This window comes from Nothoprocta perdicaria, unplaced genomic scaffold (genome assembly GCF_003342845.1).
Source record: "Nothoprocta perdicaria isolate Ctin4 unplaced genomic scaffold, notPer1 scaffold_11, whole genome shotgun sequence".
NCBI classification, from domain to species: Eukaryota; Metazoa; Chordata; class Aves; order Tinamiformes; family Tinamidae; genus Nothoprocta; species Nothoprocta perdicaria.
The window spans coordinates 6,732,633-6,749,839 of NW_020454205.1; the positions used below are offsets into that span (position 1 = coordinate 6,732,633).

Genomic DNA, 17,207 nt, shown 5'->3' on the forward strand with positions numbered 1-17,207 from the left:
AACTTTGCTCAGCAGCAAAGCGCCTCCCCTTGCTTGCTGCATCTGTAAAGCTCTTTGGGGCATCTTCTGACTGGTGGCCTTGCAGTTTGGGAGGTTCTTTTGCTTTGCAGTCTAACTGCATTTATTTATTCATGTCTGTGTGTTAAATCCATGTGCTGTGGTGACCATTCCCACCAGGACAGGTACCACCCCCGGGCCTTCCCTCTGCTCTGCCCCACCACCCAACCCTCTCCTTAGGCCAGAGGGCTACGCTGGTGGCTCTGTGAGAGCAGGTGAGGCACCGATGCCACCACTGATGCCACCACCACATATCACACATGTCCCTGAGGCCACCTGCATACTGAGTTGCATTTTTTGAGTTGCTATTGCTCTGGGAGCAGGGCACGTTGCTTAAAAAGTGACATTTATGGGCACACAGGGAAACAATAAAGCCATTAGGAATGCATTTTCCTGGATTTTCCACCTTTTCCTAGAGTTCACACGTTGCTTTTCTTGGAGGAAGTGGAGGAGAAGGCAGCTGGATGGCTCTTTGCCGTTGTAAATGAGGGATGCAGTTCCCAATTTTGGCCACTGCCCTCCTGTACCTGAGTAATAATTAGAATCCCATTAAAAATGGGCTGACAGAAAAATGAGAGAAACATTCCTGTTTCTAAAGGGCCATATTAAAAATAAATAAATAGGACACATTCAAAATAAACAAGATAGTTTAATAAACATGACATTGAAGGGCCTCAGGAGCACCACTTGAAGAAGAAAGGCCCTTCCTGTTGTCCTCCCAGACCTGTCAGGAGGCCAGGAAAGGCGCCTGGAAATTCCCTGGCAAAGTAGAGCTTTGATGGAAAATGCTACTTTTCCCTCAAGGCTACGGTGGTCATTTTGGTGCCTACAGGCGGCAGGAACTGGAGCTGCAGGGAGGGCAGCAGGACAGGGACTCGGTCCCCATCCCTGGGCTGCAAACAGGGGTGTCATGGGGAGCAAACAAGTCCCGGGTCTCTGTGGCCACCAGGTGCTAGGCAGCGAGGTCACAATCACAGCCCAAGTGGTGGCACCTGGGGGCCAGCACCTCCCGGGGCTGCTGAGCAGCTGATGCTCATTAGCACAACTGGCTCATTAAGGGAAAGGGGAGGACTGGGAGGCTCCTTGGTGGGTAGTTGGGGGTTGCTGCTGGGGGGCTCTCTTAGTGGGCTCCAGGCATGTTTGGGGCAATGCTTTCTGTGGGTCTTTGTGAGACCTGCAGAGATGTTTGGGAGTGGGGTTCTGCACCAGTTCTGGCTTGCTACAGCCCAAAGAGGTATGTTTGTACTGTCTTTCTACTTCATTTCTCATGGCTTTGCCTTGCTTCTGCATGAAGCTTCTTCCAAGCTCAGAAAGTTGCCAAGGGCAGAGCTGTCCTTCTCTGTCATTGTTTGAAGGAGAAATGTCCTGTTAGAGGGAGCAGGGTGTTTGTGGGAAGGGGCTGCTGCAGTTTACTCTGCTCCTCTTCTATCTAGCTGCCCTGGAAGCTCAGTAGGCTGTAGCCCTTGTGCTCCTTCTACCTCTGCATGTTTTGAGCAGCTCTGAGGGGTGATTTTGGCCATGGCCCCATGGTAAATGAGACAAGGAGAGGGCTTATTTTTTGTGTGTGTTCCCTTTCAGTGCAGTGCTGTGAAGTCCCTCAACTTCAGTGTCTATGAGTGGCCTGCTCCTGCTCTGAGACTGTGAGAAGAGCCTCAATGTGCCCAGCAAGGTAATGCCTCTGTGTCATCTGGGTCTTTTATAGTTTGCTCTGAAGCATGTTAACTCAATATATCCATTTTATGTCAGATAGTTAATTAAACCAAGATGATTATTCCTGGTATGGTGCATAAATGAGTCAAAAAAGAGGAAAGTGTAACAGGGGAAGTGTAATGAGGTAAGCTCAGATATCTTAGAATAGTCAATATTTTAAAATTCTGTCATGTGAAGAAGATCAAGGATGTTGATAGTACAGAATGATAAGGATGGCATCCAGTCCCCTTTTGTGGGAAAGGCACAAATGAATATTTGCTGACTGACCATAATGAAGAGGTACAGATTGACCTGAGAAATAGCAGCACAAATGCTGTTTCCGTTCCTGGTCAGAATAGTGAAGTTGTTTCTGGACACTTCAGACAGCTAAAAAGCATCTGAAAACTTCTAGTGAACGGAAAAAAGATTTTTTTCTTTGAATAGATCAATTTTGCTTCAGTTCTATGTTAAGGAAAAATAATCTCCTAAGCTGGATAGAGTAAATGGGAGTGGTTTTTTGTTATATGTTTGTCCAAATACTAATCTTTTTCTTAGAACTATCTTTTTTTTCTTCCATGAAAAATGGTGAAAGACGCATTCTTTTTGGAAAAGTGTGTCTGTTTCTGCAGGGAAGTGCTGGAAGTGCTTCCCTGGGCAGTGACAGTTGTCTCTGCTCAGCATCGTGCAACCCCAGGCTGAGACAAAGCCGGGCTTGTTCCTGTGGTTGGGAGCAGATAGCAGCTGCAAGCAGTTATGGGTGAGAGCAATCCTCTTGCTGCTCTCCCCACACAGACCCACCCATTTCTCTCACTCTCTGTTCCCAGGGAACAGGCAGGATAAGGTATTCTTCCAAATAACTCTTTCCTACTTGCAGGAATAAGAATCTAGTTTGGGGGCACTAAGGGTTCGCAATACAGGTTAAACTTCAACAGGTAATGCTCTGGGAAGGTGGTATTCCTGTAGAATATCAATTGTGCATGAAGCTGCACTGGTAATTCCCATTCCCCTCAAATTTACAAGTTGTTTTTTCTCTCCTTGTTTGGGTAGTTTTATAACCAAGGCAAGTGGGAAGGCTTTCTAGTGCTCTTAGTGATGTTTTTTGCAAAGCAGTTTCTTCTGCATGCCAGTAATTCAAAGCCAGGTGCTGTGCTGGTATTAAGGGTTCTTGAATCTATGTGAGCTGATTTCTGCAGGAATTGTTTAAAATGGATGTTTGTTTTTCCTTGCCTATTGCTGATGGTGCTCCAAAAAAAAAAAAAAAGGATGCTTGGACAAAGGTGGGATGCGTCCAATCCCTTTAGTATGTAAGTGGGAAAACATATGAAGAAAGGCCACAGTATTTCTTCTCATACATTTGGTGCTCCCTCTCCTTGACTGTCTCTGTCTTCCAGTGAAAGATGACCTGGGATAGGTGCTCTATGTTTGTGTGGGTGCTTTGCATGATCCAAATTGGATCATCTCAGTTTGGAGTATCTGGGAGTTGGGGAACAAAGTCTTGTTAGGGTTAATGACTTCCTACTGGTGCTGAGCTTGCTAATAGATGCAACCATATAAGCTGATGGGGAAATTTGCCCCAAAATGAACCAATTTTGATGAAGTGCCTGTAGTTACCCTTGCTTGATAGCTCCTGTCCTACCATGATAGTATAAGATCCCTGTTTCTGGCTTCTGTGGCTTTGAATTAGAGCTTGCATTATTTCTGTAGCGATAGCAAACTAAAATCATTGTATGGGTAGAAAGTCAGAAGATTAGACAACTGTGAGGCTGTGTTTTTCTCCCTGTTCTGTATCCTTTCCCCACTGCTGCCTCTGGCTTTACACATACAGTGACTATCTCATCTGCCAGGCTGGGGCTGAAATCTGCTGCTTGCACAGCAGCAAAGATTAGAGATGGCAGCCCTTCATTTCTCCCTTCCTTTTACTTTCTGGCTTATCCCAGGCTTAACACTAGCTGTGTTCCTTTTCCTGCTGGCCAGCCCTTGGTTTTCCCTGTCGCAGGCTTTCCGGCTCCCTTGCAGATTACTCCAGTAAGATATCAAGGCTACACCTTCTCCATAGAATTACTCACTTTGAACAAAGAAATTCCACTACCCTGGGAAGTTATCACCAGTGCAAGTGACTTCTTCAATGCCTGTATCTGTAGTCTGCCTTTTGGAAGCTTGTCATGCTGTATAAATACAGCAGATTAGGGGTAGCTGTTATCCCTAATCAGAAAAAGGTGGAGAAATTGGCCATAAAGAAGGGAGGTGGGAATGTGAGGCAGTGAAATGCAGGGATACATATTAAAGTGCATGAGTAAATCTGCCTGTGGCTTTGCTGGTAACAAAATACAGATATACAACAAGGGTATTCATGGGAGAATGAAACTGGGAAAAAATGTATGGAGCACAGGAGTAAGGACAGGTAGATTAATCACATGTATGGGATGAAGCCTTCATCTTGTTCCCTTAATTTCTCAGTGTGTCTTGGAGCACAGATTTGTTTGCTCTCATCCAAATACGTTTTCCCCTGAGTCTTTGGCTCTACCTGGAGGAGCTCTGCTTACAAGACCAATGTTTGTCATGTAAATAGTGCCCATGACTCACCTAAGTAGGAATTGCTTACAGGAATAAATGTTTGTTTTTAGTTTATTTTAATAACAGTAGATCTATCTACTATGTGTTTGGTATTTAGCTTGAAGGGCTAGGTAGAAATATGATGCATCTAGACAGTGCACTCCTTATCTGGCTGAAGACTCCTGCTGAAGCAAACAGTGGTCTCCATGAAGGACTCATCCAGGTTAACAACCACCCCAAAATGCAGTTGTGGGAGGCTGAGACTGGAAGCCTTGTAAGTGGGATATCTACAGATGTAACTTCTTCCTTTGCCTATCTAAAATCCTTATGAGGAAGGGAAAGTGGGCAAAACCAGGGAAGAAGTGATGGATAAGGAGGAAAGGTTGGGATCATTGCTAAGAGCTCCAAAGGTCTCTTGCAGAGCTTTTGTTGACATGCAAACAAAGCCCATGTGGCAACAGCGAGGAGCTGTGGTCGTGCCTGTGGGCATGGACTGCTCTACGCAGGGTGCTGTTGCTCAACAGATGCTTGCGATAGCGGCCAGGGAGGAAGGCTCTTGAGGAGATGGGGCAAGAAACCCTCTGACAAAGCTGCTTCGCAAAGAAAATGTGTGTTTTGCCATCAATTCTGAACTTGTTAAATGCTGGGATCAATGTAACTTAGAGCAGTGAGCGAAGGAAGGACAGTGTTCGTTTTAGAGCAATGCATTTCCCTGAAAGCACTATGAAACTTCAAAACATTTTTAAGTCTAATTCTATAGAAATGTTTCTTTGACTCCAGCAAAGATTTCTATTGTTATTCTCACTGCTGAAATGGATTTCCCTACTTTGGCATGGACAACTGACCTTCTGTAAAATTGTCTCTAGCTGGGAGCTTTTATAACAAGTGCTTGCTTGGAGAGGATCAAGAGCTGTCTTAGTTATGGAAAGGAATTGGAGGGGAATAGTGAACTCTTTTTGGAACTATGAATTTAAAAATAGCTTTAAATGCTTCATGTTTTAATTGCTGTGTAATCCATGACCATACTGTGCCTTTTGGAAGTAGTTCACCCTGGTTGGCAGGGGAAGTGGAGTTGTAGTTTGCTCCCTTAAATCCTTGAAGCTTGCTTGAATTTACTGAGCTGGTTTTAGCCTTTCCCAAAGTGCAGCAGAGAAGTGTCTGGGGAAGAGTGAGCAGAGAACAGCAAGTGACTTGCTGGCAATGTGGGTGAGCTGGGGGTGGCTGTGTTGGGGAAAGGAGGATAGAAATCAGCAAGATGCTGAAGTGCTTCTGAGGACATGAGCTGCCCTTTCTGTAGTTGTGTTTGAAGGTGTGAAGAGTATTGAGGTGTTGAGTGAAGACCATGGATAAACTGAACCTCTGTAGATATTTAATATGCCTCTAGAAGGGGATGATGAGGTGGGCAATTCCATGGAGAGGACATCAGGGAGTTTTATCCATGTTTCCTTTCTGTATGGAGGCTATGAGGAAGGGGAAGGCACACAAAGAGGTACCTCCTGGCAGCGGACATCTCCTGTCATGGGCTGTCCATAGCTTTTCCTTGGATGATTCCTGCCTCTTCCCTAGTCTCCCTTTGCATCCCATTGCCCTGAAGGCTGGACTGGGCCCCCTGCAGCTATTAAGCAAGTCTTCTCCATGGTGTGGCCCAACCAGTAAGTTAGTGATGCTGCTGACTGTGCCTGGTGCTGTGCGACTTCCCCCTCACCCACCTGGGATGAAGGTGCTGCCTGTCACCCCCCACTTGCCATTGACTGAGTTTCAGAGCATTGACTGGGACAGCAAGGAACTTGAGCTGTGAGAGCTGAAAACTTGTGTGCTGATTCATCACGGATGTGTGAAATGAGAGCCTGGCTCTGCAGGGCAGCCCCCTGCCTCCCTCCCTCTCTCCTGTGAGTCAGGAGATAATTCACTTGCTCTGTTAAAAACTATTCTGTAGGATGTGTGTCTGCTTGGCCAGCTGCCTGTGTCTCTCAAGAGGAAAGGCTCTGTCTCCTTTAGGCAGCTTTCTTGGGTCAGTAGGGTTTGACAGGAGAGCCAAAGCCTTTGGGTGCCAGGCAGTGACAGATGCCCTTTATGGATTAAAGCCTCTCAAGGCAGGATGATTCTAGAGCTGGCTGCATCTTTCAGGCACCTTCTCCAGACAAAGTGTTACCACCTTTGGTCACATTTTTTGTCATTGTTATTAAAGAAAAGATAGAGTTTTTGTGTTCATTTAAAATGATCTTGGTGTGCCCCCTGGATGCTTTAGTTCTTAAGTCAGACCTATAACGGGGGCACCTGAGTTAGGTGGACTTTGGTTCCTAGCATAATCTAGAGCAGTCTCAGAGCTGCCTTACTCCCTCCTCCTGGGTAGTGCTCAGAACCTACTAAGATCAGAGCTCTGTGCACAGTGCATGTGTGTATATCACAAGGGAGGCTTGCTGCTTTCAATGTTAGCACCTAAACTAAAAGCTGAGTTGGTTTCTTGCTGATGTCAGGCTTTCCAGGCATAACTGGTAAGCTGTTGTCTTGATCTTATCAGTTGTGATGTAGGGTGGGGCTGTCTTATAGCCTTGCTTCATATGAAGAAACAACGGCTTGTTTCTTCCTTTTACCCTCCTTGGCTTCTCTGGGGAAGTTTGAAGCAGATAAGCCTTGAAGTAAAACCAGAAACTAGGTTGAGGTTGTGGTAGGCCCACTGGGCCCCTAGGAACAGACCTCAAAATTGTGTTTCACAGGTCAGCATCCTCTTTATTTGCTTTAGGTCCTGGCTTTCTTGGGAGTAAGAAATTCAATTTGTGTGACCTTCAATACTAACTTGGAAACAGTGTCTGCCTTGAAGGTACCCAGTTACACCCTCTAATTGCTGGCCAAGGATGCCAGTCTGGTGCTGCAAAGACTAAGTGTCCAAGGTACTGGTCCTGGGTATGTTTTAGCAGATCCTGGGCACAAAGAGATCCTCCTGGGATTAGGGCTGAGGGACTAGGGCTGCAAAAGGCAATAGTGCCTGTGCTGAATGCAGTTGCAAACAGCGATGCTTTAAGTGGCTGGATCAAGCCTTAAATGGTCACCTGAGCCATGTTCCCCTCTCTGCCAGGATCATAAAGACATGTTAATCCCTGCTTACCTTATCGAACTGGTGAAGAGCTGTCATGCAAATTCCTCACTGATAACGTTGTGTCTTGAAGAGCTTCCATGCCACAAGATAATACTTTAACTGCTGCAAGGTGATAGCTTTGCAGCAGACAAAACTTCAGTAAGTATTGAGTGGTGTAATGGTGATTTGTTGTCTTAGCATTAGGGAGATTGTACTGGTCTGCTAAGCTAATGTAGGGAAAAGTCACTGCTTTTTGCATTTTTGATTTTTTTTAAAATTGTTTAAGCACATCTGGAATGTGTTACCAAAAGTAGAATAGCTCATTGGATAAAAAAAATTACACTAATGACTGAGTATAGACTCACTTCGGAAGATACTAAGGTGATTCTGCTTCTACAAGAGTTAATAGTCATCCAGCTTTGCAGGAAACCTATACAATCTATTGCAGTAAGGCTCATGGAAGTGGAATTTCTGAGGGAAGGTGCTTTCTTGCTCGTATTTCTCCTTGGGAAAGCTTGGAGAGGAAACTTTCTCACAGTTTTAAGGCCAAAAGTCATCCTGTTCCATTCCAAACTGGCATATGGAAGAAAGCTTGAATTTGGTGTTTCTGAACTTCCACAAGGTTTGGTTCATGTTCTGCTCTAGAAATGTCCGGAGTTTACAGGGAGCAAGTCATGCTGTCCTTGTTGACACTTGCTCTTCTTGTCTCTATGGTACTCACTGTAACTTCTGGTCACTTGCAGAAAATCTCCCTTTGCCCTTCATGGTAAATGGATCATCTCCCATAATTTTTTAATGCAAAAGGAAGAATTAATCCCAAGAGGGCAGGATAAATAGATAGGGTTGTTGATTAGAACTTTTCTTACATCAGACCCTCAAATGAGCTGCTTGTGTATTACACTGGCTTGAGTGAGTTAAGTCACAAAACCCAATAAAAATAATTTGAAGTCTGCTGTTGACTTAAGTTTTGTTTTCCCTATAGAGTGCTTAGTAATAAAAACTTTAAAAACATTTTTATCTTAGTCTGACTATTACAATGTGTACCCTACACCATGTTATACTGCATGGGAAGTCCAAAATAATCCCAAAGCAGTGGTGTCAGTAAGAACATTGCCTGGAATGAGGCACCTCATGGGTGCTCAAATTTTGTCCCATAGACATCAGGCTTGGACTTCTTCTGAGGCTAGATTTGAAGTTCAGTCCTGAAATCACAAGATCTGTGATCCAAAGGAAGGTGAGAGACTTCCTACTAGGGTGGAGTATTTACTTTGCTCTTTAAAATATTTTTAATGGTGTTTTTCTACAAAGATCTGTGCAATCATTTGAGAAACCAGAATGTTGTCAGCCTTTAACTGCAAGTCTTGGAAGCATTTTTTTCAAACCAGCTCTTTGATTCATGGGGCTGGTTTTCCTTTCAGATATCTAATAATATTTATGTAAACAGTTTATTTTTAAAGCTTCATGTTTCTTGCTAAAAAGGCACCTCACATCCTTGCAGCTCACATCTTGTAATGAAGAGGTTTAGTCAGTGCCAGAGCAGCGTTAGATATCTTAGCACTCTGTCAGTCTGTCCAAGCATAATACTTTGTGTTCAGAACCTAAACTAATTTTGGCTTTGGTATGTGAAGACCTCAGCCTAGAATTTAACTGTACTCTTGTTGATGTGGAAGCCTCCTGCTTCCTCTCCTCCTGCAAGTGGAGCTCCAATGGGTAGGAACCCGGTGCCCATGAGGCTCGTTTGGTGTTTTTGTTGCATCTGAGGAGGATGTTTCAATGCAGCTGGGAATTCTCATCATATTCCCTCTATTCTGTAGGAAGCAGCAGGTTAGCAGGAATGGTCCTTACTGCTTATAAGAAGCAACTTAGTTATATTGGAAATCCCTTATGTTATGAACTCCTCCGCTTTTGCCTACATCCCCTTGTTCTCCAGAGGTACCATCAGGCGCTTAGAGCCTCAAGCTCCCCTGGCTATAATGGGACCCCAGTGAGTGCATTTTGGAGCTTGGGGGTGTGACAGTCATTTGCAGCTTGCCCTTTCTCATAAATATCAGATCTGCCTAGAGTTAACTACAAAAACTCTAAGTAATTCACTTTGGTGTTTCTCAAGGCACTTGAGTAACCTGAATTCCGAGATGGCCTAAAAAAAAGCTTTCTTACACTAATATTTTAGTGCACCGAGACCCCTGGTAGTGTTCAGGCTGCAGTACCCTGGATAAAGCTGCCTGATGCTACAGAAGGAAATTGTTTATCAGATCTTGCTCAAGCCTTCAGTGCCTTGATAAGACAGGAAGGTGAGACTGGTGGTTACTCTCCTGCCTGCACTGTAAGCCCTGGGGAGAGTTTGCATCCACCTGCACCCCTTGGATCCTGGGCGTGGGTACCCAGTGCCACTCATTCCATGGCCCAGGCTTTTGGAGAGTCCTGGCTGGTGTCTGTGGCTTGGCAGAGGCACTTCTAGCTTGCCGGATGGGTCAAAAGCTCAGAGTTCACTGGCTTGAGCTTTATACTAAGCTTTCAAAGCATCTGTCAGCTCAGAGCAAGTGGTTGTCTGCCTGGACTACCACCAGGTTGTGGTGTCCAGGTGATTCAGGAGGTCAACTGACTTGCATGCCTGGAGAAGAGCAGAAGCACCTGCTAGTCTTGGCCTTTGCTTTCACAAGCAACTGCTAAAGATACAGCTATATATGCTGTAAGCTTTGCCTTGGGCTGTCCAGTGTCAAGGGTACAAAACTAGCTGGTGATGTTAGGTTTTGATTGATGGAAGCATTGGTGGTGCACTGGTCATCTTGCAGTGTTCAAGGAGCTTGTCTGGGGTTGGCACTCCCATTCTAGCTGGTATTGTGTAAAAAAGAGAGGGAGAGAAGGTTGCCCCTGCTGCTACTGCACTCCCTTAGCATAGGACTAGTTCTGCTAGAGCCTTGTTGACCCTCAGAGGCACCCCAGTAAATTACTGTGTGTTTGTCCTTCTCCAAGATCATAATCTTGTGCCTTTTTGTTCTCAATTCCCCTAACTGCAATGGGGCTGGCTTTTCCCTGGGGCAATATTCAGGCCCAAATTTGCGTGAATATGATGGAGAGAGAAGAAAGACTCATGAAGATTGAAGAGGTGCCCATTCTTTGTCTGACCCTTGATTTCTCTTACCTGATAAGAGCAGCTTCCTCCTCCTGCAGAAGGAGGAAACTTCCTTTGCTCCCTTTGCAAAGGGCAGCTGGTTACAAGGCCATGGAGAACAAGAAAAAAGAATTTGCTTAAGACTTCAGTGCCCAGGGAATTCTCCTTTTCTAAACTGTTTTGCACTTTGCTATCATGGTTTAGCTGACTTCTTCCAAACTCAAGAGAAGGATATGTGCTGCCTACTTCCAAGCCATTAATTTCCCAACCAAGCTGACAGGTGTGGAGTTAAGCATGTTTGTCCAGTGTGTTTTTTACTGACAAATATTTGTTTAGAATATTATTGTGAGAGATGGGCTGGGGCTGCTTGCTGGCTAGGAGCAAGTTGCTGAAAGCTCGCTGCCCTAATTTACAGCAAGATACTTAGACCTTGAGGCTGTGTGGGATGCACCTGGCAGCCCATGGTAGTTAATAGCTGGCGAGTTACAGGATAACAGATTTGGGAGCTTGTTACCCCTGTCAGCTACGTGCTAACAGCTTCCCTTTAGGAAAACAGCCCCTGCAGTTATTCAGAACAACTTCTGCAGCCTCCAGGCTATGAGATTCTGCAGTGTGCCCCTTCCTAGCTCTCTTGAAGGCTTGCTGTGTGGTGTACCCCATTGCTTGCAGTTGATGAAAATGATGTTCAAACCAGTGGGGTGAAGTCCAGTCTGGATGAAGTTTTAGTTCAGTGTTTTATATTCTTGCTGTCTTTTCATTGAACTGTTATTCAAATGAGATCTCTATTTCTTGTTTTCCTCTGCAGCCTAGAGCTGCTGAGCAGCTATCTTGCTGCAGGGATGTCTATGGTGTATGTAAAAGGTCTTAATGTAGGCTCACTGTGACAAATACATAAGCTGGTGACTAATATGAAATAAATGAATAATCTCACTGAGTTGGGAATATTCCTATGACAAAAATCCTCTGGGGTTTCCTAGGACTGGAACCTGTTCCACATGTAAACATTTGCAGGCAAATTTCTGTATAAAATACAATTCTAAATGTTCATTTCTGTTTGTACAATGCTACATTCATCCAGAGTTGAAGGGATACTTTCAATTTGGAGCTTAATATAAATAACTTGTAAGTAGTTTCAGATATCCATTTTCTTTGCCAATTTATGATTTTAGAGTTATGGCTTCCTATAGTTAAACAGTTTTTTCTCCTTGTTGCTAAGAGAAAAATAAACAGCAAAGCAAAATAAGCTGAAATATTCAGAAGAAAGCCATGTGAAGTGCAACAAACCAAACAAGACTAGCTCTTTCTTCATAACGTACCTGTATATTCTCTAGAGCAACAATGCAAAAGATTTCTGGACAGAAACATAATTAAGAACAGTGGTAATGTGGGTTTGGGGGCTGCCTGTTTAATGTGCACCTCAGAAAATGGTGCCACTGCAGAGCTGTGCAGCTTTAAATTGGTTCTGTGCATTCAGGATGAGACCACTCTCCCATTTAATCTTAGATACACTATTCCAGGCAGTATTGTATTTCTAAAACCCACAATGCAGTCTTTATGCTATTATAAAGTTATTTTAAGCCTGAAATGCACAATAGAAAGTCTCCTTCCATAATGTCCCTAGTTGCTTGGGAAAGTAAAGTTGCAGTGTTGCAATGTAACATGCTCCTAAAGGCTTCAGGATAATGTCCTATCTTCAGTGGGGCCTTTACCTGGATTTTGTGTGCTTGGCTCTAAGATCTTGGTTGATAGCCAGGGCTCTTCAGGGCTGCTTGGTGTTTTGAGTGCACTGTCTTTATTGAATAAAGCTCAAGATCCCAAAGCCCTGAAAATGGGAGTGTGGGGGGAGAGCCCCTCAATTTTGCAAAATGTAAAGATAAAATAGAAGTTTTAAAGTGAGTTTGGCAGAAAGAGCTGTGCTGCCAAGTGCCTGTGTGCAGGTAACACCAGGCATGCTGACACAAAAGCTGTGCATCTATATATATGTACACACACATATGTGATGTGTGCAGGTGGCCTCAGGAAGGAGGGAGGCCCTTCTGGGATGGAGAGCCTGTTGTCTAGAGTCTGTTAACAGGATGTTCCAATCTAGATAGTGAACAAGCCTCTTTCCAGCTGTGATGGATTAGTGTTTGCAGCCTTTGAAGGAACATGGGGTCATTCTGCGCACTGCTGGATCTAAATGGCATTAAAATATTGCACATGCCCTTCATGTAACTGAGTTTATCAAGGTGCATTAAACACCAATGTGGGTGAAATAGGAGGTTTATCAAGTGCAGACCCACAAAACCCAGCAGGACATGGTGGAGAACATCTTGGCTCACACTCTTCTCCCCCTGCCTTGCTCAACACCTCCTGTTTAATCCACCCAGTGTCAGAGGGAGGATCACAGGAGGTCTCATGTGAATGCCCTCATTCTCAACATGTCCAAGCAGCACCAAATGTGCATTTTCACAGCATCTTGGCAAGCATGCAACAAGGTGCAGCTGTTGACAGTGTAGGAGTGTTAGTGTATACAGGTGTGATGGGGGAGCTGCTGGGACAGCTCTCAGCCCTGCATATAGGGGAAATGAAGGGCAGCCTCAACACTGTCCTTGTTTGCTCACTGTGGAGAGCTGCCTGCTTTCAGTGGGGCATGTTATAGTCTGGCTGTAGCAGTATAGACTTGGGGGGCTAATCCCTGAAGGGAGGGCTGGTAATGTGTGGATCACATGATGAAGACTGAAACTTGCTAAAATTAACTTGTGAACACGCACATGTGAAATCGCATAACTCCTTATTCTCCCCCATTCCCAGTGTGCCGCAGGGGACTGGAGTTTCTGGCAGTGTGTGTTCTGAATTAGGGGGTTTCGAGTCATCTGGATCTTGTTTGAATTGGTAAAGGACAGTTCCATAGCAAAGTACCAGTTTTCCTTCAGCTTCAAGATATTCTGTCTGAAAACTGCAGAAATAGACTATTTCTCAAATAAAAGGACAATTGTTTTCATTTTTGAAATGATTTGTGAACAGTGCACTGCAACCATAAGCATATTTTTCATGGCCATCCTTACTACTACTGAGTTTTAAACATTTAGTTAGTTACTTTTATATGGTACTGTAAAAGAGAATAGGAGGTGTTTGCCTGGGTTCTTGTAGCTGGGAAGGCCTGGTAGGGCTTGGATGCTCTTTTTATACATCACATCTTGCTCTTGGGTGCTCCTTACTGCTGAAAGGTAACATGCTTTATTGTAGTAAAAAATCCTTGCTGTAAATATACGTGTTCTGATGGGAAAAGTCCTTCTAAATATCCTCAATGGGAATATTACTTTAAAAACTTTTAACAAATCTTTGTCAAAATGGACAATCCTGCAAAGGGAGCAGCAGAGCAGAACAGGGGTGTGAATACAGATAGCCAGTGTTCCCAATTGCTCTGCCCACTAAATTGAAAAGCAAACCCATGTACCTGGTGTCTCTGTCCAAACCTCCCTGAGGCCCATGCGCCTGTTTCTGCAGAAGCTTCTTGTCAGGATTTAGTCATCACTTATGACTAATGAAAGCTTGGATAAATATTTAGGCATGAAGGCTTTTACTCTTTCAGTATAAAGGGCTCAAATTCTAATAATCTTTAACAAAGCAGCAAAACACTGCCCTGACAAAGGGTGACTTCTCTGTAAAACAGATATGGGGCTTTTCCCCCTTCCCTGCAGCAACAAGCTCCATGGGGCTCTTCCTACACTTCTAGCACAGTCAAGCCACCAAACTTGTTATTTACTGTGCTTCTAGCTGGCCCTACAAGCCTCTTCATGGCTTTAAGTACTTAAAGACCACTCTGTATTTTTAATAGGTAGTCAGTTGTGCACTAATATGGTGGGTCCAGTCTTTCTGATATTACCACTATCTAAGTAGGAAAATCTCAAGGAATAAGTTGTCTTGTTTTTAGCGTGTGTTCCTGAGGCTTTTGACTTGTGTCCAGCTATGGTCAAATAATCCCTTGTTCTTGCAGATGAGCAGTGAATTTCCAGTAGGGATGGTCCTAGGAGACTGGTAAATTCACATGTAGTTTCATCTCTTCCAGGCATTTCCCTTTGCTTTCTGCCAGCTTCACTTTCTTCTACTTCAAGGCTTTTTTCCATCTCTGGAAGCTTTCACTATTACCTTAATTGTAACTATGCTGTCTTATCCTTAAATCTCAATTCTGAAACTATGTACAACCATCAAATTGGTCAGGAGCATCTGGTTCTTCTCTCAGCTTTAAACTTGAGCTTGGAATATCCCTTGGAATATGTGTGGAGCAACTAAGCCTATGAGCTGGAAGCTCTTATTCAGAGGATGTTTGGGAATCCCTGTTAGGGAGAGGTTTTGTAGATGGTCCAAGCTGAGGAGAAGCTGCAGCTGAAGCCCCTTTTGTCATTTCTTAGGTCCAGGGGGTACAGGGCTGCTCATCTGCAGCTCCCCTTGAAACAGCAGGTGAAGCTCCTGCTACATGCATACCTGGTGCCATTATCTTGAATGCTCTGAGGAATACTTGGTGTCTTCTTGATATCAAGGAGGTCAGTTCCTATGGCTATCAGTAGTAGGGATGATCCCAGTTAGCTTTCACCTAGCTAATGGAAGTAATTGGGGAAGAACTAGTAGCTTACAGCTCCAAAGGGACTATCCCAACCTCTTGGATGTAGTAACTAATCCCCCATGCTGAAGTCTGGGCTCCTGCCCTTGTAGTGATACCACTAGCTGTGCCAGAGACAGTTCCTTGAGGCCACCTACTCCATGCTACTCATCTGGATGTGTATTTTGTATTAAACAATATAGGCAGGCCTTGTAGCACTCAGGTAGACACACTTATCTCTTGCTCTACTCAATATAAAGTCTTTATTCACAACAATTCTCTACCAATAAATCCCCGTTTAAGGCTTAATGAAGACATGAAGTAATGTTTCTTTTAGGAAATCTTGTCAGTGAGTGGCTGTGTAGCTGTGCTGCCTGCAGAGAGCTCTGTCCATGGGTGGGCAGGTAGCAATGCTTTGTTCTTTCAGGTTTCACTCTGCCCTTCTGGTGGTACTGGGAGAGGCCTGGGCTGCTCTGTATCCCACTGTAATGGCACAGGCAACCTAACGAATGGAAGCAAGCTGCAGATTTTGTGAAATAGTTAAAATTAGCTATTTAACAGTAATTATAGGAACATGGGCACATTTCTATAGGCTATTATCCAGTAGCTACCTTCTCATTGCCCCAGATTGGTGAGGGTTGGAGCTCATGGATGAGATGGGATGACCTTATCTGGCTCTTGGAGCCAGTTTCTCTAGCCTATCATCTTGCAAAGCATTTGAGCAAGAATTGCTTTAAAATATTAAACAGCAGGAAGGCATCTGCCTCAATGTGTGAAAGCAATCAATAAGAAATGAGAGATTAAAAACAACTGAAAATCCAGCATTACTGGAGCTTTGAATCTGAAACCACATCAGCTTTGCAGGGTGGAATTCCCAGATGTGCATCAGCTTGTAGTGCTTCTCACTTCATGTGATGTGACCTTGAGTTTGGAGTCTGACTTGACAGATTTTGGCGGTGTTGAATGTCAGCCCTGCTGGATCCAGTGTCTGGTTAAGGACAAGGATTGGGATTTAAGGTTTTTATCAGTTTTTAATCTTGAACCTGGATACTACTTCTCTGGAGAAAGCAGATGTGCCCCACAACACCTGTGCTCCTAGGCAGGATGGGCTTGGAAATTGGGCTGGAAATCTTGTGTGGGCAATTCTGGCACCCTCCAGCTTGCACCACCAGACCAGGACACTTAAGGCAAAACTTGGTGAAAGGGTCTAGGAAACATGTAGTGTTTCATCTTATAGAAAAGATGATTGCAAAAAAAATCCATCTATTCAGGGGAGGAATGAGTAAACTTCAGTGCCTCATTACACCTTCTATATCCAATGTTGGTACTCAAGAAAGTTGCAGGTGAAGGATCTGTTGATTTAGTAGAAAATATAGGGGATATTTTGCACCTGAACAAATACACAACAGCTTCACCAGAAGAGTTCAATTCTGAACCAGGAATTAATCTCATACTGTTTAGCCTCTAGAAAAATCCAAGTGCAGCTCCCTGAGATGGAGAAGGAATACTATTAGAGGGATGCTTTTCCAAAAGTCCAATTTTGACTTGAGAGACTTGTGCATACCCATACTGATGCAAATCCTAGCTAATACAGAACAAAAACACATTAAAGAGCTTTATTCTAATTCACCTAGTTTTGGGGGCTTCTGTTTGCTGGGAACTAACTGTTCAGAAGCAAGTTGTCGTCTTAAAAGAGGATGTGAACAAACCTAAGATCCTTAGCAATAAATTTTAAACACAGGAGTATATTTTGATACCTCTTACCTCCCCCAAATATCCACAACTTTGCTTTGTAATTGCGACAGAGCAGGCTGCCCTTGCCTCTTGGAAGTATCTCTTTGTTGAAAAGCAAACAAGTATGAACTTGAGCAGTTTTCTGAAGGAGTGAACTGTTTATGTGAATCATCTCTGGCAGATTGATTAATCTCGATCTCCAGTGCTAACAGCCTCCAAGGCACATAACATACCCCCTCAATATGCTAGATAGGAACTTGAGGCTTGAGCAGATGAGTGTTTTTGCTGCCTCAGTCGTCTTTCCTCCTAGCAAGGAGGTTCAATAACGTGAAAGACATCTGCAACTCCGGGTAGATCTGCTCATTGCAAAGACTTGTCATATTATCCTCTGTTTTGATTTAATA

General features: G+C 44.0%; 1 long non-coding RNA gene across 2 annotated transcripts in view; it reads left to right on the forward strand.

Moving 5' to 3' along the window:
- Window positions 1-1,643: 1,643 nt before the first annotated feature.
- The window catches only part of LOC112955993, a 70,466-nt gene continuing 54,902 nt past the window's right edge, over window positions 1,644-17,207 (forward strand). For both annotated transcript variants that reach the window (XR_003250975.1, XR_003250977.1), the window contains exon 1: window positions 1,644-1,726. This is a non-coding gene — a long non-coding RNA (uncharacterized LOC112955993). The remainder of the gene's footprint in view (window positions 1,727-17,207) is intronic.